The sequence below is a fragment of the Bos javanicus genome, chromosome 28 (assembly GCF_032452875.1).
Source record: "Bos javanicus breed banteng chromosome 28, ARS-OSU_banteng_1.0, whole genome shotgun sequence".
NCBI lineage: Eukaryota > Metazoa > Chordata > Mammalia > Artiodactyla > Bovidae > Bos > Bos javanicus.
The window spans coordinates 30,990,182-31,011,268 of record NC_083895.1 but is presented as its reverse complement, the minus strand read 5'-3'; the positions used below and the strand labels follow the sequence as shown (position 1 = coordinate 31,011,268).

Here is a 21,087-nt window from a genome sequence, read left to right as displayed (position 1 = left end):
TTTCATGTGAAGATTCAACTGGGGGATGATCACTTTCCAGGTTCTACCTCTCATGTGGCATGATTCAGTTGCTCACAGGTTAATTGATTGAGGACCTTAGTTCTTTACTAGCTTGTTGGCTGAAGCATCCTTTAGTTCCTTGCCTTGTGGGAGTCTCCATACAACACAGAGACTTCCATTACAGTGAAGAAGATGGAAGCCAGAGTCTATAACCTAATCCTGGAAATTACATCCCATCGCCTTTGCTGTATTCTGTTCATTAGAAGCAAGTTACCAGATCCAGCCCATAGATTAAGGGTGGGGATTATATGAGGGGATGAATAAAGTTGTATACTGCTTTCAGTCATGGCTGTAGTAGAGTATTTAGCTTGGAAAGAGATGATTAAGGGAACGCACGAGTTTTGTCTTCTAAATTTGAAAGGCTTGCATGCGTGCATGCTAATAAGTCTCTTCAGTCGTGTCTGACTCTTCTGAATCCCACCAGGCTCCTCTGTCCATGGGGATTCTCCAGACAAGAACATTAGAATGGATTGCAATGCCTTTTTCAGGGGATCTTCTCGACCTAGGATTGAACCTGCGTCTCTTATGTCTCCTGCGTTGGCAGGAGGGTTTTTTACCAGTTGCGCCACCTGGGAAGCCCAAAAGGCTTACATAAAGAGGAAATAGTAGATCTGTTTTTGATCAGAGATTAAACTAAGAGCGGTGGATGGAAATTAAAATGTATGGCCTTATAGGATAATGTGATTTCTGTTCTTCAACATATTCTGATAGAAGGTAGGTGACCACTTGTAAAAAGGATTATAAAAAAGTTTCTTGCATTAGGTTAGAAACTTAACTGTATGCTCTCTAAAGATTATTTCTACTCTAAGATTTTTTGATTATAAACAGGTGAGTTTCAAACTGTTAGTATTTGAGTAGTCTATTAATCACTACTCAGGAAGAAGTGTATAGGATTACATGTGTATTTGCATATATGAGGCTCCATTTAGAAGATCTAGGTTAAAAAGTTCAGAGGAGAGCTATAAATTTACACTTTTAATTATTGATTACTGTTCTTATCCTGTTTTTATATTCCTTTGGCTACCATGAAATGTTTACTGATACAATTCTTATTTTAAAATAATAGCAGTAACTCAGTTTTTTTCTTCTAACAAAAATCTTTTTATTGTAAAAAAAAAATAGAAAATACAAATAAGGAAAAAATTAAGAAGTAAATATCTTACAAACTTCACACCCAAAGATTATACTAGCAATAACTATATTAACACCATGGTATAATGGTATATTGGAGAAGGCAATGGCACCCCACTCCAGTACTCTTGCCTGGAAAATCCCATGGACGGAGGAGCCTGGTAGGCTACAGTCCATGGGGTCGCTAAGAGTCGGACACGACTGAGCGACTTCACTTTCACTTTTCACTTTCATGCTTTGGAGAAGGAAATGGCAACCCACTCCAGTGTTCTTGCCTGGAGAATCCCAGGGACGGGGGAGCCTGGTGGCTGCCGTCTATGGGGTCACACAGAGTTGGATACGACTGAAGTGACTTAGCAGCAGCAGCAGCAGCAGCAGCATAATGGTATATGGGGTTTCCCTGGTGGTTCAGCGGTGAAGAATCTGCCTGCAGTGCAGAAGATGCAGGAAGCTCGGGTTTGATCCCTGGGTCAGGAAGATCCCCTGGAGGTGGAAATGGCAACCCACTTCAGTATTCTTGCCTGGAGAATCCCCTGAACAGAGGAGCTTGGCAGGTTACAGTCCATGGGGTTGCAAAGAGTTGGACGTTACTGAAACGACTGAGCATGCACACATAATGATATATAATCTCTCTGCCCTGTTAATTTTGTGTACACAAATACACACACACTTTCCTTATATGTTCTATAGTATCATTGCAAATGCTGAATTAATGAATACTGAATTATTGCTCCTAGGGGAAATACAGGGTTAGATTCCTCTGAGCTGCTGGCTGCATTTTTGTTAACTAATCAACATGTAACCTTGTTTTATGTGTGTTTTTGTTAAGACACATTGTTTAATATATATTATTGATTCATTAACATTGAACTCATGGTGAATAGCACTGTAATTTATGCCTGAATTAACCTTATCTAACACATGTATTCTGTAGAAGGCACACCACAGCCTTCTTGCACTTAGAAACTACTAGACAGCACTTCTGCACTATACTTGGGAGTCATTTTAAACAGTGAAATCACCCACCAAAAGCACAAAAATGTGAAAAATATTGCACTAAATAAGCCACTAAAAGGACACTCGTTTATAGTTTGAAATCTGAAGCCAGAAGGCTGCATATCCCCCCAGCCTTGGACCTCAGTTGGTAATGTACACATCAGGCAACTCAAATTTTTCACCATCTGTGCATTCACATGTCCATGAATGACCGTGAAAATGTTGCAGGTCTTGATTTTGAGGTTACACATGAATTTTAGTGAGTAGGAAAATTTACCTATGAGGAATCCATGTAATAAGGATTGACTCTGTGTGTGTAGTAGCTTTTGTTTTCCATTTTGCTTAATTTTATAAAAATGAACAGTTTTGAAAATACTGTTATAACCTGCCCTTTTCACCTAACATTCTAACCATTCATTCATTCAGCAAGTTATTTATGTATGCCCACTATGTGTCTGCATAGTGTACTAGACTCTGAAGATTTGTTGTTGTTGTTCAGTCACCAAGTTGTGTCCGACTCTTTGTGACCCCACGGACTGCAGCATTACAGGCTTCCCTGTCCCTCACCGTCTCCTGGAGTCTGCCCAAGTTCATATCCATTGAATTAGTGATGCCATCCAACCATCTCATCCTCTGTTGCCCCCTTCTCCTTCTACCTTCAGTCTTTCCCAGCATCAGGGTCTTTTCCAATGAATCGGCTGTTCACAACAGGTGGCCAAAGTATTGGAGCTTCGGCTTCAGCATTAGTCCTTCCAATGAGTATTCAGGGTTGATTTCCTTTAAGACTGACTTGTTTGATCTCCTTGCTGTTCAAGGGACTCTCTGAAGATACAGTAGCAAGTAAGATAAACAAAGTCCCTGCCTTTTGGAGCTTGTGTTCTAATGGGAAAGGCAGATAATGAGAAATGCCTGGTAGTGATAAATACAATATAAAAAAATAAAGCAGGGTAAGGAGATAGGTGTTTGATAATTTTATTTCATTATTTTAATTTAATACACTTTTAAAAAGTAAATACTGATTTTATTGGTAGTTGGCAATTTTAATTAATTTTACTGAAATATAGTTCAATAAATTGATTTACAATGTTGTGTTTCTGGTGTACAGCAAAGTAATTCAGTTATATATATATATCATTTATGCATATGAAGTATATGGTTATATACAATTATAAATGTAATAACTATATTTATATATAATATATATAATTATTAACATTTAAACTTTTTATTTATTTATTTTTGTCTGTGCTAGGTCTTGGTTGCCACATGTGGGCTTTTTTCTAGTTGCAGAGAGTGGAGGCTAGTCTCTAGTTGTGGCACACAGACTTCTCTTGTTGCAGAACACAGACTCTAGGGCGTGCAGGCTTCAACTGTTACAGCACACAGGCTCCGGAGTTTGGGCTCAGTAGTTGTGGCCTACGGGCTTAGCTGTGGGAGTCTTTCTAGACCAGGGATGAACCCACTGAATGAGCAGGTGAATGCTTATAATCACTGAACCACCAGGGAAGCCCGAGGAGGGTACCATTTAAGTAGAGACCTAATTGAAGTAAAGTAGTAGCCTATGCAAAGAGCTGGGGAATGGGCATTCAATGGAGAGAGATTCATGGTGGAAAAGCCTTGAGATGGGAACTAGCTTGTCATTTTCTGAAAAATGATGGGATGGGCAGAGAGCAGTAAAAATGAAATTGTTGAGAGAAGTAGGGACTAAATCATGAGGGATTTAAGATTAAGGATCCATGGGCTTCCCTGGTGGTCCAGTGGTTAAGAGTCCCTTGAAATGCAGGGAATGCTGACTGGATCTCTAATTGGGGATCTAAGATCCCACTTGCTGAGGAACAACTAAGCCCACATGCCACCACCACAGAGTCTTCCTCAGACCATAACAAAAGATCCCCCATGCTGCAACTAAGACTGGAAGCAGCCAAATAAATAAATAAATAAGATTAGAAATCTGGATTTCATTCAGAGTGTAATGGGAACTTATTGGAGTGTTTTATGTGGAATAATAATATTGATTTTTTAAAAAAGATTATTCTGGTTGCTGTGTGAAGAAGTGATTGTAATGGAAGCAAGGACAGCACATACTGGCTATTGCAGTATTCTATGCAATAAACATAGGTGACTTTGTCTAGGATGGTAGCAGTATAGGTGGTAAGAAGGGATAAGTTTTGAGAGTAACATCAATAAGATTTGCTGATGGACTAGTGAGGCGTCAGGGAAGAAAGGAGTCAAGCCTGACTCCAGTTTTGCCCTAAAGAAGTGAGTGAATGGTAGAGCTTTTAACTATGATAGGGAAGACTGTGGAGGAGCTGATTGGGGTATATATGGTAAGAATCAAGATTTTTTTCTTTGGGGTGTGTTAGGTTTGAAATACCTAGTAGACATCCAGGGGGTAATATTCAGTAGGAAGTTGAACATACAAGTCTCGACTTCAGGGGAAGAGATTGGAGCTGGAGATAAAAAGAAAGGTGATTATATCTCCATTTCAATAAATACTTATCTACAACATAATTTTTTCGTGGCTGATTCATGTTCCATTGTATTGATGTGTGCTATCCTTTGTGATGAATAACTTTGTAAATTCTTATTTTAAGTGAATTCCTCTTGGGTATTTGCAATACAGTTCTGACATTAACTAACCAGAGTTAGCTTAACGTTCTCATGTTAAGGGCACAGTTTCTCCTGAGACTATCTGAACTTTGGACTCCAAGTGCAAGTTCAGGTGTCTCCAGGATACCTGCATCTCTGATCAATCAGCTATAAATTCAAGAGTTCCCCTGATTCTTCTCAGGTTAGATCATTTGGTGGAGCAACTCACGGAACTCATGAAAACGCTATACTTATGATTACAGTTTTTTTTTTTTTTTTGGCTGTGCCATGCAGCTTGTAAGATCAGTCCCAATTAGGGATTGATCCTGGGCTCTGGCAGTGAGAGTTGAGTCCTAACCACTGGACCACCAGGGAGTTCCTGATTACAGTTTTATTATAGGGAAAAGTTACAAATTTGAACCAGCAAAAGGAAGAGATACATAGGATAAGTCTGGGAGGATCCCCAAAGCAAAGCTTCTCTATCTTCAGGATGTTTCACCCTTCTCACACATGGATGAGTGTTATCAACCAGGGAAGTTCACCAACTCTGTGTTCAGAGTTTTTACTGGCACTCCGTTATGTAGACATGATTGATTGAATCATTGGCCTGTGTGATTGAACTCAGTCTCCAGCCTCCCTCTATTTCCCAGAGGTCTGTCTGAGATCATGTGACTCAAAGCCCCAACCTTCTAACCACATAGTACTTGGGTTTTCCAGTACTGCCAGTCCCTATCCTGAAACTATCAAGGGGCCCACTATGAGTCACCTGGTTAGTATTAATTCAGTGTGACTGGAAGGGCCCAACATGAATAACAGAGGTACTCGTATCATTTGAGAAATTCTGAAGGTTTAGAAGCTTCCCTGTCAAGAACCAGAGACAAAAATTAGATTCTTATTATACAACTGTATTAAAACCCAGTTCAGATATTACTTTCCAAGGTCATAGTTCTTTTTTTCTCTCATTAGACAGTGATCATTTAGAAGGTCCTCTGATTTTAGTCATATTTGCATTTCTAACATTAGCACTATATCTGGCTTGGAATTTTCCAGGCCAGAATACTGGAGAGGGTAGCCTTTCCCTTCTCCAGGGGATCTTCCCAACCCAGGGATTGAACCTAGGTCTCCTGAATTGCAGGTGGATTCTTTACCAGCTGAGCTACAAGTGAAGCCCATGAATACTGGAGTGGGTAGCCTATCCCTTCTCCAGGGGATCTTCTCGACCCAGGAATTGAACCAGGGTCTCCTGCATTGCAGGCTGATTCTTTACCAACTGAGCTATGAGGGAAGCCTATAATAGATGCTCAGTAAGTAGTTTAATGAACTAAAATATTTAAGAAATAACTTATGGGTAGATGGGAGGTTCAAAATTTCTTTGTAGAGTTGCTTTGAGATCAAATAGTCTTCATTTCTTTTTGCTTCATTCATCTTCATTTGCTGTTATTTAAATATTTTATGGTTTTATGTAGATATCAAATTTACGTAATAAATAAAAAGGAAATTTCTCTTTTTAAAGTAAACTCATCAGGGACTTCTCTGGTGGTCCAGTGGTTAAGACTGCATGCTTCTAATGCAGGGGGCAGTGGTTTGATCCCTGGTTGGGGAATTAAAATCCCACATGCCATGTGGCCAAAAATAAATAAATAAATATTTTTAAAAAGAAACAAAAATGAAATTTAAAATAATAAATTCAGCAGTTCTTTAGATAGCAACCTTTTCTTTTCTTTAATTGAAGTGTAGTTGACTTACAATATTGCGTTAATTTCTACTGTACAACAAAGTGATTCAGTTATGTATATACTTAAAAAATTCTTTTCCATTATGGTTTGTCTCAGGATATTGAATATAGTTCCCTGTGCTATACAGTAGGACCTTATTATCTGTCCTATGTGTAATAACTTGCATCTGCTAACCCCAAACCCCCAGTTCATTCTTCTACCACCCCCCACCCCCTTGCCAACCATGGTCTGTTCTCTATGTCTGTGAGTCCCATTTTATAGATGGGTTCATTTCTGTCATATTTTATTTTACTTCTATATCTTTAAAACTTGAGCTTTCCTGGAATTCTTCCTTCCTTCATTTCTGGCTGCATTGGGTCTTAGTTGCAGTATGCAGGATCTTTGTGGCTGCACCCAGGATCTTTTGTTGCATTTCACAGTTTTCTAATTGTGGGCTCATGGAGGCTAAGTTGCCCCACAGTGTGAGGGTTCTTAGTTCCCCAACGAGGGATTTAACCCTCGACCCCTGGTTGGAAACACAGTGTCTTAACCACTGGACCACCAGAGAAGTCCCTTCCTTGATTTCTTTAGTGACTCATGGATTTTTAGGGCTTCCCAGGTGGCTCAGTGGAGAAGGCAATGGCACCCCACTCCAGTACTCTTGCCTGGAAAATCCCATGGATGGAGGAGCCTGCTAGGCTGCAATCCATGGGGTCGCTAAGAATCGGACACGACTGAGCGACTTCACTTTCACTTTTCACTTTCATGCATTGGAGAAGGAAATGGCACCCCACTCCAGTGTTCTTGCCTGGAGAATCCCAGGGACGGGGGAGCCTGGTGGGCTGCCGTCTATGGGGTCGCACAGAGTCGGACACGACTGAAGTGACTTAGCATAGCATAGCATAGGTGGCTCAGAGGTAAAGAAACTGCCTTCCAATGCACGAGACTTGAGTTTGATCCTTGGGTGGGGAAAATTCCAACCCAGGAGAAGGAAATGGCAACACACTCCAGTATTCTTGCCTGGGAATTCTCATGGACAGAGGAGTCTATTGTTTAGCCTCCACATGTTTGTATGTGTTTGTATTGTTTATCTCTGCTCCATTTAGTTCCTTTTCTGAGGTTTTATCTTGTTCCTTGTTTAGAACATATTCCTCTGTCTTCTTATTTTGCCTAATTCTCTGTTTATTTCTGTTATTAGATAGGTTGTTTAAGTTTCCTGACCTTGGAGAAATGACCTTATATAGAGACTTCCTATGAGGCCCAGCAGCAAACTCCTCTCTGGTCACTGGGCTGTATGCCCTAGTGGTATCCCCTGTGTGGGCTGCATGGGGCCATTGTATAGTTGTGGTTGGCTGATTACTGTAGCCAGTGTCTGGCTCCAGGCACAGTTGGCTGCCAGCCCAGGGGTGGATAGGACTGAGTCCTGGCATGGCTGGCTGCATGGTCCAGGGTTCCCTTGTTTGGTACTGGCCTGCTGGTATGGGCAGGGCTGTGTCTTGGAATGACTGGCTGTGTGGCTCAGGGTGTCCCAGTGCTGCTTTTGGCTCACTGGTGGGCGAGGCTGGGTTCTGGGGCTGGTGTCAGTCTGCTGGTGGGTAAGTAAGCCTCCAATGCTAAAGGACAGTGAAGTGAAGTGAAAGTTGCTCAGTTGTGTCCGACTCTTTGCAACCCCACGGACTATATAGTCCATGGAATTCTCCAGGCCAAAATACTGGAGTGGGTATCCTTTCCCTTCTTCAGAGGATCTTCCAAACCCAGGGATCGAACCCAGGTCTCTGCATTGCAGGAGGCTTCTTTACCAGTTGATTTGTAAGGGAAGCTCAAGAATACTGGAGTGGATAGCCTATCCCTTCTCCAGCAGACTTCTCAACCCAGAAATTGAACCGGGGTCTCCTGCATTGCAGGTGGATTCTTTACCAATTGAGCTATCAGGGAAGCCCAAGGATAGAGGGAGGACTCCAAAATGATAATTGTTAACACTAGTATCCTTGTGGTAGAACAAACTCCAAAAAAAAAAAAAAATGGCTATTGCCAGTATATGTGTTTCCAGGATGAGCTCCAGTTATCTTCCTACCTCAGCAGAAGGCTCTCCAGGATCAGCAAGTTGTCTGACCCAGGCTTCTTTCAAATTACTGCCCCTGTACTGGAATTCAGAGCATGTGAGATTGTTTTGCTTGTCAAGAGTAGAATCTCTGTTTCTACAGCCTCTGGCTCTTTCCTTTGCAAGCTCCTCTAGCCCTCACAGCCAGATGTTCTGGGGACTCATCTTCCTGGTGCAGGACCCCAACTGAGGAGCCCAATGTGGGGCTCAGAACTCTTGTTCCTTAGGGAAAGCCTCTGCAACTGTGATATCCTCCGGTTTGTGTGTTGCCCACCGGAGAGAGTGTCTTTACTGCATCTCTGTGCCTTCTGCCCTTCTGCTGTGGTTCCTTAGTTATACTTGTAGTTATGGAAGATATTTCAGGTCATTCTCATTGATACTCTAAATTGTTGTAATTTTTATATGCCTGTGGGAGAAGGGGGCTTCCCTGATAGCTCAGTTGGTAAAGAATCCACCTGCAATGCAAGAGACCTGGGTTTGATCCCTAGGTTGGGAAGATACCCTGGAGAAGGGGAGGGCTACCCACTTCAGTATTCTGGTGGGAGACCGTGAGCTCAGGGTCTCCCTGCTTCAGCATCACGCCTCCATACTGTGCTCTTTGGAGTACAGTTTTTTTCTTTTTGAAATTTCTTTTTTCTTTTTTTTTCCCCTAGTCTCAGTATGTGAGGTCTTAGTTCCCTGACAAGGGCTTGAACCCAGGCCCTCAACAGTAAAAGCGTGGAGTTCTAACCACTGGACCACCAGGAATTCCCCAGGAGTACTTTTCTTTATATCAGTGTGGACTCATAGGTATTTATTTTATACTTTGGGTTACTCCAGTACTAATTTTTTCCCCCTCATATTGTTTCAGATTTGGCCATTGGGAACTCCTTTGTTTGTCTCCTGTGTACCTTTGACATACCTCTGTCAGTTTAGGATTTTTGTTTTCTTTTTGTCTTCAACATTTCCTTACTTTTGGACATTACCGGATGCTCCAGGCTCATCTCATGTGTTTCCTCTTCCAGGCCTAAAATCAGCCATTTCTCCAAGGAACCTTGGATTCTTTTATTGGAGAACGGTTTTTGAAACCAAGGTATCAAGTCTGTAGGACTTCCCTGGTCCAGTGGTTAAGGCTCTGAGCTTCCACTGCAGGGGGCATTGGTTTGGTTCCTGGTTGGGGAACCAAGATCCCACATCCTGTCCATGGCGTGGCCAAAAAGTTAAGAAGAAAAAAACATCGACTAAGGTGTAGATGTGCTTGTTGCAACTGTGATGTCATTGATTCTAAGCATTCTCAGCTGATAGAGCAAATAAATATATGGGTATATGTGCTTGTGCTCAGTCGAGTTTGATTCTTTAAGACCTCCTGGACTATATCCCACCAGGCTTCTCTGTCCATGGAATTTTCCAGGCAAGAATACTGGAGTGGGTTGCCATTTCCTACTCCAGGGGATGTTCCCAGCCTAGGGTTCAACTCTTGTCTCTTGTGTCTCCTGCATTGGCAGGTGGATTCTTTTACTGGGAAGCCCATATGGGTGTATACATATATACTTATCTATAAATATTTCTAGATGTAACCATCTATATTTTATTTAAAAAGTTTTTTGGCCATGCCACTCCGCACATGGGATCTTAGTTCCCCTACCAGGGATCAAACCCCATCCTCTGTGCTTTGGAAGCACAGAATCTTAGCCACTGGATTGCCAGGGGAGTCCCCCATCTGTGTCTTTAATAAGCTAATCACAAGTTCATTCTTCAACTCTAATCTATTACCACATGGATAATTTTAGCTTTTTCCGTCTTATCTGTATCTTCCCATTCCAAAAGTAGGAAACCTTCCACCATCTTCCATTCATTTACTTAATTATTCAACTCCAGTATACATGTGTCTTCGGAATTGTTAACCTGTACATTTGTGGGAATGTACTCTACTAGCTGGAATGTAGTGCTAATATACAGTTCGTTATGCCCTAGGCTTACAAACTCTAGTCATTTCCAGGGTTAAGTCAGTACTTTTATCCACTACCCCCTTTAGTGAGATTGTTTAATATGTTTGTATCATTTTATTATGCAAAATTTTGAACATATATAGAAGTAAGGAGAAGAGTGTTGAGTCCACCTTGTACCCATCACCAGCTTTGTGAACTATTAAGTACATGGTCAGTTGTGGTTTTGTTTATTCTTCCCCTGCTTCTCCCAAGACAACCTATAATTATTTTTAAGTAAATTCCATACATATTATTTCATCTGTAAATATTTCTAAATGAGACTCACCATAATTTAACCAATCCCCTAATGACAGACCTTTAGTTTTTATTTATTACAGTGTAACTATAATATATTTTCATATTATCTTTGCAAACTATAGGACAAGTTTTTAGAATTTGAATTGCTGAAACAAAGGGTATAAGCATTTTAAATTGAGAAATACCACCAAATTCATTTTATTTCTGCCAGGAGTGAATGAGAATTTATCCCTCTCCTCACTCTCACTTGGATTCACCCAAGTTTTAAATGTTTGGCATTGTGAGATACGAAAGGTGATAGTATTTTTATTTTGCATTTCCTTAATTATGAATCCTGGAGAAGGAAATGGCAACCCACTCCAGTATTCTTGCCTGGAGAATCCCACGGATGGAGGAGCCTGGTAGGCTACAGTCCATAGGGTCACAAAGAGGCGGACATGACTGGGTGACCTCACTTTCTAATTATGAATGAGATAGGACATTTTCCCTATCTTTATTGATCATCTACTTTTTTTTTCTGTGAACTGGACATTTAAACTCTTTGTTTAAGGAAAGAAAACAAATTGGTATGAAGGATTTTATCCTTTCTCAAAACGTTAATACTATGCTGTCATGTTTCCCCTTTCCCCGTCATAGTTCAGATCACCAATTCAGGAGTGGTGCATAAGTCTCTTTAATGAAGGTAAATACTTGCCCATTTTCCCCCTTTCCTCTGTCCCCCTTTTCACTTACCAAAAGTTCATTAGTTGTTTGCTTTCTTTGCACTCTGAGCACAGTCAAAATTGTTTATCAAACAGATGATTTTATGTCAGCTTTTGAGTGAGTACTCTGGGGAGATTTGCCCAAAACACAACAGGGAGGATTTCTACAGATGTGTAGGGGAATGTTTGTAGTTGTTTAGCAAAGGGTGTCGGAGAAGGCAATGGCACCCCACTCCAGTACTCTTGCCTGGAAAATCCCATGGACGGAGGAGCCTGGTGGGCTGCAGTCCATGGGGTTGCAAGGAGTCGGACACAACTGAGCGACTTCACTTTCACTTTTCACTTTCATGCATTGGAGAAGGAAATGGCAACCCACTCCAGTGTTCTTGCCTGGAGAATCCCAGGGACGGGGGAGCCTGGTGGGCTGCCGTCTATGGGGTCGCACAGAGTCGGACACGACTGAAGCGACTTAGCAGCAGCAGCAGCAGCAGCAGCAGCAGCAGCAGCAAAGGGTATGTCCAGCAAGTATCATTTCAGGCTGCTTCTTCATCTGTTCTGTCTTTCTACCCAAACATAAAACTTGTACTCTGACTTTTGTGGATATACCATTTCAGTGGCATTTTCAGCCTTATTTTTGTCAAAGTGAGTTATCTTGTCCATTCACTTTGAACATTTCTATTATCAGTAGTATTACTGTTGACTTCTTGATTAGAGAAATGATTATTGCATCCTGTCCTGAATTAAATGACAGTGTCAGAGACTAAGAATGCCTTGATGGCCTGATTTTCGTGCTTATGTATACTTTAAAAACAGCTATTCAAAATGTCATACACACAGAAGTTGTTTGCCAAGCATTTGAAGCCCATTTACTTTTACCAGGTGACAGCTGCTATTGTTTATGGGAACCTAATTTAAACCACAGACATGAAACAAAGAGTGCCCTTGTTTTGCAAAGAGGAAAACTGTGATTAAAAACAAAAAACAAAAATTTATTGACATATAATTCACATAACACACAATTTAAAGTTTTATAATTCAGTGGTTTTTAGTATTTTTAGAATTGAATAACCATCACCACAGTCAATTTTAGAACATTTTTGTCACCTCCGAAAGAAATTGTTTATCTCTTAGCAGTCACTTTCTATTTCTTTCACACCTCCTCGCAGCCCTAGGCAACCACTAATCTACTTTCTATCTCTGTAATTTGCCTATTATGGGTGTTTCATATAATTGGGATCATACAACAGGAGATCCTTATTACTGGCCTTTTCACTTACTGTTTTCAATATTTACATGTGGTAGCATGTGTTAATACTTTATTCATATAATGACTGAATACTATTCTGTGCAGTGAATATGTCACATTTATTTATCCATTCATCTGTTGATGTATGTTTTGTTTTTTTCTGAAACTGTTCCCATATCCCTCTCCAGGGGATCTTCCTGACCCAGGGATCGAACCCATGTCTCTTGAGTCTCCTGCATTGGCAGGTGGGTTCTTAACCAGCTGAGCCCCCAGGGAAGCCCAATGAGTGGGAAGAGTATTCCAGTTATTTTGGAGAAGGAGCAAGGATTAACAGGAACTGGGCTATTGCCTACTTTTTGCTCTTTCATGGTTGGCCTCAGCATTGTTGTGTCACTTAGCTCGCTGCTGTGGTACATTGAGTGTATACTGAGGCTCAAGGTTTAGTGGAAGTTGACTGGTTCACCATCTTGGACCTGTTTGGCTCTAATCAGTTTTTGTTGTGTCCTCAGGCTATGTCATTCTTTTAAAGGTTGTGCCCTGCCCCCTTCCCTCCTGTTTCACCACCAGGAAGAAACTTAAGTCAGACCAAATATGGGCCAAACAAGATTGTCCAGCGACAACCCCCAAACTAATAACCCTCTTAGCATAAAACCTAAGACAGTGAGCCATGTGGTAGAGCAGTTCTACCCTCCTGCTCTCCACCCCAGCGCCCCTTCCCATAAAGTCTTTTGCTTTGTCAGTACATGTGTCTCCTCGGACAATTCGTTTTCAAGCCTTTGGAAGGGGTCTCCCGGCAACATCTTGACCTAGTAATCATGCCACAAAAACACTGCTACAAGCAATTTGGCACTCGTCTAGCACAAAGCTGTAGTTACTTAATTTATTTTTAGTTGAGAGGGCCAGTGGTTGACACAGGGTTCTCATTATGAGATAGACTCTCCTATGCAGTCTAATCTCCTCCTATGGAAAGGAAATAAGAAAAGTCCAAAAATAACTTTTACAAGGCAGAATGTGAGTACACAGGAGAGTTTTGCGTGGAATATTTTCTGAGGGGCTTCAAAAAAGATTACAGTCCATTAATGTGTTTGCCTGTGGATCACCTCCCTTACTTGACTGAGATGAGAAGTCATGGTATTTAGTTACATTGTAACCAGGGTTGAAGCTCTGTAACTCTGCCCCAGTATGCTAGTTTTATTTGATTAATTCCATGAATTATGAATGAATATGTCAACTTAAAAATATTCACAACCTAAAGGTTGAGAGTTATATTTTATTTGGTGGAAATTTTTAGGGCCTAAGTCCAAGAGGCAGCATCTTAAGTAACTCTGAGAGATCACTCGGAGATGAGGGAAGGAGCCAGGTTATATAGAAGTTTTTCAACAAAGGGCAGGTAGTCTGAACATCAAAAAATTGTTGTTAATTGAAGAAAGCCAGATATCCCAAGTGAAGGAATTTGGTACTTTTCTGTGTATGGGAAGATGGAAGAATCTGGGCTCACTGTAATCATCCCTTGCTTATGTAACTCACTTATCTGGAGCTGGGCTGCTTTGGTTGTTCAGGTGGTAAAGAATCTGCCTGCAATGCAGGAGGCCCCAGGTTCAATCCCTGGATTGGGAAGATTCCCTGACAAAATGGCAACCACTCTGGTATTCTTGCCTGGGAAATCCCGTGGACAGAGGAACCCAGTGGGCTACAGTCCATGGGTTGCAAGGAGCTGGACACAACTTAGCAACTAATGCTTATCTGGGGCCAGTATCCTGTGTTTTTCCATCCTGAGCTTCTTTTCCTCAGGGCTCATCATAGGAAGTAGTTGTAGTCTGATGGCTGCAGGTACACACACACACACTGCTGCAGGTACACACACACACACTGCTGCTGCTGCTGCTGCTAAGTCGATTCAGTTGTGTCCGACTCTGCGACCCCATAGACGGCAGCCCCCCAAGGCTCCGCCGTCCCTGGGACTCTCCAGGCAAGAACACTGGAGTGGGTTGCCATTTCCTTCTCCAGTGCATGAAAGTGAAAAGTGAAAGTGAAGTCGCTCAGTCATGCCCGACTCTTCGAGACCCCATGGACTGCAGCCTACCAGGCTCCTCCGTCCATGGGATTTTCCAGGCAAGAGTACTGGAGTGGGGTGCCATTGCCTTCTCCAACACACACACACACACACACACACACACACACGTATATAAATGAAAGTGAAAGTGTTAGTCACTCAATTGTGTCTGACTCTTTATAACCCCAAGGACTGTAGTCCTCTAGGCTTCTCTGTCGATGGAATTCTCCTGGCAAGAACATTGGAGTGGGTAGCCATTCCCTTCTCCAGGGATCTTCCTGAACCAGGGGTTGATTCCAGGTTGTCTGAGCTACGAGGAAAAACATATATATGTGTGTGTGTATATATACACACACACACACACACACACACACAGGAGGGCTGCAATTGCTGATGACTGTGATATCCTTGTTTATTGATATGGCAGGAAATATTCCATTTCTGGAATATATAACCATCTCTGCAGACTTTCCTTCCTATTTGGCGAGGGTTCTGCTGGTGAGTTTTTCATCTGTATGCTTATAAAACAACTCCTTTCAGTAAAACTGGTTTCTAACAGGGAATAAGCAGTACATAGAAGGGTGTGTGCTGGTCCTCTGGGGCCTTTGTGCCCCGCCTGCAAATGTAAGTTCTGGGTGGACTGATCACATGTTTGGGGGTAGGACTCTGCCTGCTGATTGTTCTTGATGATATAATTTGTTTGGCCTCTTCCCTGAGAGAAGTAGGGAAGATCTTTCACTGTCTTTACTTTTCAGGTTGGGACCCTTTGAGATTTCAAGCTTTAGAAAAATTATTCTTGAATCTTAACGGCTCGGTTCACACAAAAATTTTCTTTAAGAATATCTTTTTTTAAAGGAGTTGAGATAGTTTTGCCTCTTAAAATGATCTAATTCAACTTAAGTCTAGATAGTCTTAGAATTGTGAATTAAGGATTTAAATAATCACAGTGTTACGTGTCTTCTGGTGCTCCTTTTGACTGTTAGTGCAAAGGACTGTTTTTTAGTGCTAGCCCTCCATTTGAAAGCAGCTGCCACTCTGCAGACCTTATTGTTATACTGCTGACCTTTGTCATCAGGAATGCCCCTGGAGGAAACCGACTCCTAAATGTTTTTCTTAAGCCTCTATGAAGTTTGTGATATGTCCTTTCAAGTTACTTTTGGTTAGTTTCTTAAGTTTACTTTGTGTTTAGTTGGAAGCTCCATCTTTTTAGCTTTATTATGAGTTATCAGTGCTGAGCTCCTGGTAGGTGGTGAAAAGAATTGTCCTTCCCCTGTTACCCTGTTCTGTGGGAAGCCTTTGTGGCTTAGAATCACAGTTTTCCATTGTTGTTAGCTGCCTCTCCTCACTCCGTACCCTTCCCTCCCCAGAACTCCAGCTCTTCGCTTGCCCCTCCCCATTCCTGTATCTCTCGTCCCACAAATGCCCTTGATTGCTGAAGGCCTTTTGCTGGGAGTTGAGTCTGCTCTCTGGTGAGTGTGTGTTTGTGGTAAAACGGGATGGATGGAGGGATGGAGGGAACTGATCAGTCTTTGTGAAGTGTTGCTTTTAACAGCAAAAGTTTAAATTTTGAAATTGAGGTTATAGGACTCTTAACTTTCAGAAGGCTTCTTTAATGCTGACTGTTGTTTCTATTCTTCCCTCCTCTGATTCAATTATTAAGGCTTTAGAAAATTGATTTTTATTATTGGTTTAAAAACCCATTCTCATAGATTTTCTTGAGCTTATAGAATTAAAGATAAGGGATGTGGATTTAAATTTCCTTCAGACAGAAGATTATTTGTGATTTCTTTATATTTATTTTCAGTATTAACATATTGATAAAAGTAATAACAGAGAAAAGACCGTATTTTGTGGCTAAACTGAAAAGTAGCACTTATTTCAAGAACTGGAATGATTCTTTTTTCCTCTCAGCAGAATGTTGGCAAAATTCACTAAGATTTTGGCAATATATTGTCAGTTCTGGGAAATGGTTTGCTGAGTACTTGAGGATAACAGATGCTTCTGGGAATTATTTTTGGGAAGTTAGATTTGTTCATTAGCACCTTCTCTCTTGAGATGTGAGATCTATAATCTTTTTGTAAGTAAAATATTTAATATTTTGGTACTCAGCTTAAGGCAAATATCACTTTCATAATGGGCTTTCTATTTCCTTGGGTTATACATTTTGATTCTCAACTAAAAAACAGTATATGTGTGTGTGTGTGTTTGTGTATTGGCACTGAATGGATGATCCTATGGTATTTTAAACAGTTATAAAGTTGTAAACCTTGGGTTCTACAGAAGTACTGCTAATTATTATTTTTGTATGGAAGATGATATAAAGGAAAACTTATTTGTGGGATTTCATTGAAGTTCAATTGAGTCACTTATTCAAGTGATAGGTGCACTTGTATAATAATGAATTCCTAAGCTCCTACTGTGTGACAAGTGCTAGTTCATGTGGTAAGTGCTTTGCATTTACTTCTAATTTCCAGTACAACCTTGTTAAGTAGGTAGTATTATCCCCCTGGGAAACAGTTGTGCACGAGTGGAACTTGGGTTTTACTTTTCTGGAAAATGAGGGAAATAATGCCTACTTGGTAGATGAATCATGAGAATTAAAGGATGTACCATTTGTCTTGTGGCTAGCACAGAGTTGGTGTTCACTAAGTGATGGCTTCCCAGGTGGCACTCTTGGTCAAGAACCATCTGTCAATGCAGGGGACACAAGAGATGGGGGTTTGATCCTTGCGCTTGGAAGATCCCCTGGAGGAGGAAATGGCAACCCACTCCAGTGTCCTTGCCTGGAAAATTCCATGGACAGAGGAGCCTGACAGGCTACAGTTCATGGGGTCGCAGAGAGTGGGACACAACTGGGGAACGGGGCTCGTGGCACACTCGGCGGCTGCTGTTATTATAATCTTACAGCCGGAAGAGGTGCCACAGGTCTCTCAGTTGTCAGTGGTAGAAGTAAGATCTGAACTGGCTTAAAACCGGGAGTCTGGTAGCATGTTTTTGCTTGAGTATCGTGAAGGCTTCTGGAGTGAACTTCAGTGGACTCCTGCCCACCCCTCCACTCCTTCTCTCCTCTGTGTCCTCTGTCACCTTCCCAGTCATGTGCCTAGTGTCTCACACTGGAGTTGCTTGTGCCATTCAGTGCCAGTGTTCTCCCAGCAGAAGTGAGGCAAGTCAGTGCAGGCAGTGGCTTTTGATAGAGCCATCATGCTTTCATTATTGTTTGTGCTGAAATAATTCGGGTAATGGTAAGTTTATAATGATTCATAAATAGTGAATGGTTGTAATTGAGCATTTAAGTTAAAGAAAAAACCTCAGTGGTTTAAAAAATTAGGAAAAAACTTTGATTCTAAGATACTGAGCTAAAGGATAGTATAAGGCAACTTTATTTAATGCGTAGTTATCATTTTGCTGTCTTGGTGCCTATAATTGCTGTTGATTCTCTTTCCTTTATCTGCCATTGTTACTAGTTTGGATATTAGCTATGTATATGAGTAGAATGTTGTGTTTGTCCTACTGGCTATTAGGTAAAGTATCTTTCTTCCATAGACCTTTGGGAAACAGAAGGTACAATTTAGGTATAATATGATTTAGGTATGATAGATTTAGGTAGATTCAGGGAAGAAATAAAGAGGTGACTGATTATGCTTATAACTGAGTTCTCTCTAAATTGAAAAATGTGTTTAAAAAAACTCAGTTCTTCATTTATTTATTTAACAGTCACTGAACATTTGTTGAAGGTAAGGCAATGTAACATTCTACTTTGTATTCTAATAAAGTACTTATGTGTTGGGTAAGCACTGAATAACAAAGTTCCTGAGACAGAGTAAGTCCCAGTTGGTGGGGAACAGTATTTAGAAAATCTTTTGGGAAATGAACTAATTATAAATGACTACTCCTTTCTAATAGGGTGTGATTGTCATTAGTCATCATTACTATAACTTACCAGCTGAGTGGCTTCTTCAAACAGGTTTGTTGAGTGGAGTAGATTTCTAGTATTAGGAAGTACTGGGAAGATGAGGCCAGGGCAAGGATAATACAGATGACTTTTGGACAACAGGGGATGGAACTTCATGGGTCCACTTATATGCAGACTTTCTTCAATAAATGTACATATTCCTTATTGAGTAAAATGCTGGGCATATATGGAGAACAAATCTTCTATTCTGTTTTAAGGGGAACAGTGATACTTGAGGTTGGAAATACATGGGTTAAGACTGTGGAAGACCATTTAAGTCCTAGGAGTTTTGACTATAAGTATTTTGTCACTGAAGTTTTTTGAGCTAAATGTCGATAGTGATTGTTCAGTTGCTTGGTCGTGTCCGACTCTATGACCCCTAGGACTCTATGAACTGCAGCACTCCGGGCTTCCCTGTCCTTCACTATCTCTCAGAGTTTGCTCAAATCCATGTCCATCGAGTCGGTGATGCCATCCAGCCATCTCATCCACTGTCGTCCTCCTCCTGCCTTCAATCTTTCCCAACATCAGGGTCTTTTCCAGTGAGTTGGCTCTTCACATCAGGTGGCTAAAATATGGGAGCTTCAACTTTAGCATCAGTCCTTCCAATGATTATTCAGGACTGATTTCCTTTAGGATTGACTGGTTTGATCTCTTTGCTGTCCAAGGGACTCTCAAGAGTCTACTCTAACACTACAGTTCGAAAGTATCAATTCTTTGGCACTCAGGCTTCTTTATGGTCCAACTCTCACATCCATACATGGCTACTAGAAAAACCAATAGTTGAATTGTATTGAGAATGCATTATTTTTAGAATACATTTTCCTTCATTTTGATATGGCTTTCTGTTTGTACTATCAATTATAATTTAATCTCATAGAATTTTTATAGTAAGTGTATGTGTGTCTGTGTTTGTGTGTATAAGAGAGAGAGGGAAAAGGAAAGAGAGACAATTGGTATGGGGATGCAGTTTTCATCATCATAGCTACTACTTATGGAACTTCTATTTTGTATCTGGCCCTAAATATTAGAATTTTGTTACAGTACTCTCAATAAATCACATTTATTACAGGTGGTAAATGACCTGAACGTGATGGAGCAGGATTGGAATGTAGATTCATCTTATTCTTCTTTATGATAATTACCATCAAAACATTTATTTATTAATTTTTATCATCAAAACATTTATGCCTCATTTACTAAGTCCTAGATACTGGGCTAATTTTACACACATGCACACATACACACTATTTCATTTAATCCTTGTAAGAGTTCTGTGGGAGACATGTTATTTTTTAATCCCACCTCATTATCGGAGACTTCAATAATTGATTCAGTAAGTTGGTCAAGATGACACAGATGTTAGGTGATAGAATCCAAAACTGTTCTGCCCTGTGAACTCTAGCTCCCAAACTTTTAAAATTCACATTGTATTCTCTTAGAATGGTACCTCCTGGATCTCCACAATGAGCATGGTGTTTCCTGAGGTTATGTAAGGCAGTTGCTCCTGTAGACGCTGTGTTTTTAGCCACTGAGTTCTTTCTACTGTCTTGCTGCCTCTCTTATGTTCATTTGTGCTCAGTTGCTTCAGTTATGTCCGACTCTTTGTGACCGCATGGACTGTAGTCTACCAGGCTCCTCTGTCCATGGGATTCTCCAGACAAGAATACTGGAGTGGGTTGCCATGCCCTCCTCCAGGGGATCTTCCCAATCCAGGGATCGAACCCTTGTCCCCTGTATCTCCTGCATTGCAGGTGGATTCTTCATCCCCTGGCTGCCTGGAAAGCTCACTGCCTCCCATACAAGTCGGTAAATTACCCATATAGCTCTGGATCTTTGTAAGGAGGGGCTAAGTAGCATACAACTGTCATTTCTTAGTTATTTAGTTTGTCATTTATAACAAAGTGAAACTTGGCTTGTTTTTTTTTTTCCAGCTGGTTTTGGACAGATTTATGGTAAATGACAGTTTTCCAAGTTCTCACAAAAGAAAAAAATAAAGCTTTCTGTCTTTTATCAGCATAGAGTTTTTCTTGTTGTACATGATGTAATAATTTGAGGCTGCCAAAGTCCAACCCACAGGAAATTGTTTGAGTTGGGTAGCAGTATTCACTGGGGAGTTTGCAATAATCAGCCCATATATCAACAAATAGTGTGACCTTTTTTTAATGCTTGTAGATGCTATCTGTGTTTATTTTTAAGCTTGAATCAAAAGCAAATATTGATTCACTTATATAGTCTTCTTAGAAAAAAATGTCTGCAATATCTCAAGCTAGATATGGAGATTTGGGGGACTCATTTAAGGAGAGTCAGAGTCTATC

The 21,087-nt window shown here is 40.9% G+C and overlaps 1 protein-coding gene across 13 annotated transcripts in view; it reads left to right on the top strand.

Moving 5' to 3' along the window:
- Positions 1 to 21,087, top strand: part of USP54 (ubiquitin specific peptidase 54) — a 131,328-nt gene that overhangs the window by 32,566 nt on the left and 77,675 nt on the right. The window contains exon 1 of one of the 13 annotated variants that reach the window (XM_061405303.1): positions 16,185 to 16,286. The exons of 11 other annotated variants lie outside the window; for them this stretch is intronic. The gene's annotated coding sequence lies outside the window, so the exon portion shown is untranslated. Of the gene's footprint in view, positions 1 to 16,184; positions 16,287 to 17,912; positions 18,060 to 21,087 lie in introns of those variants that run through there. One more of the 13 variants, XM_061405302.1, reaches the window with a different exon arrangement.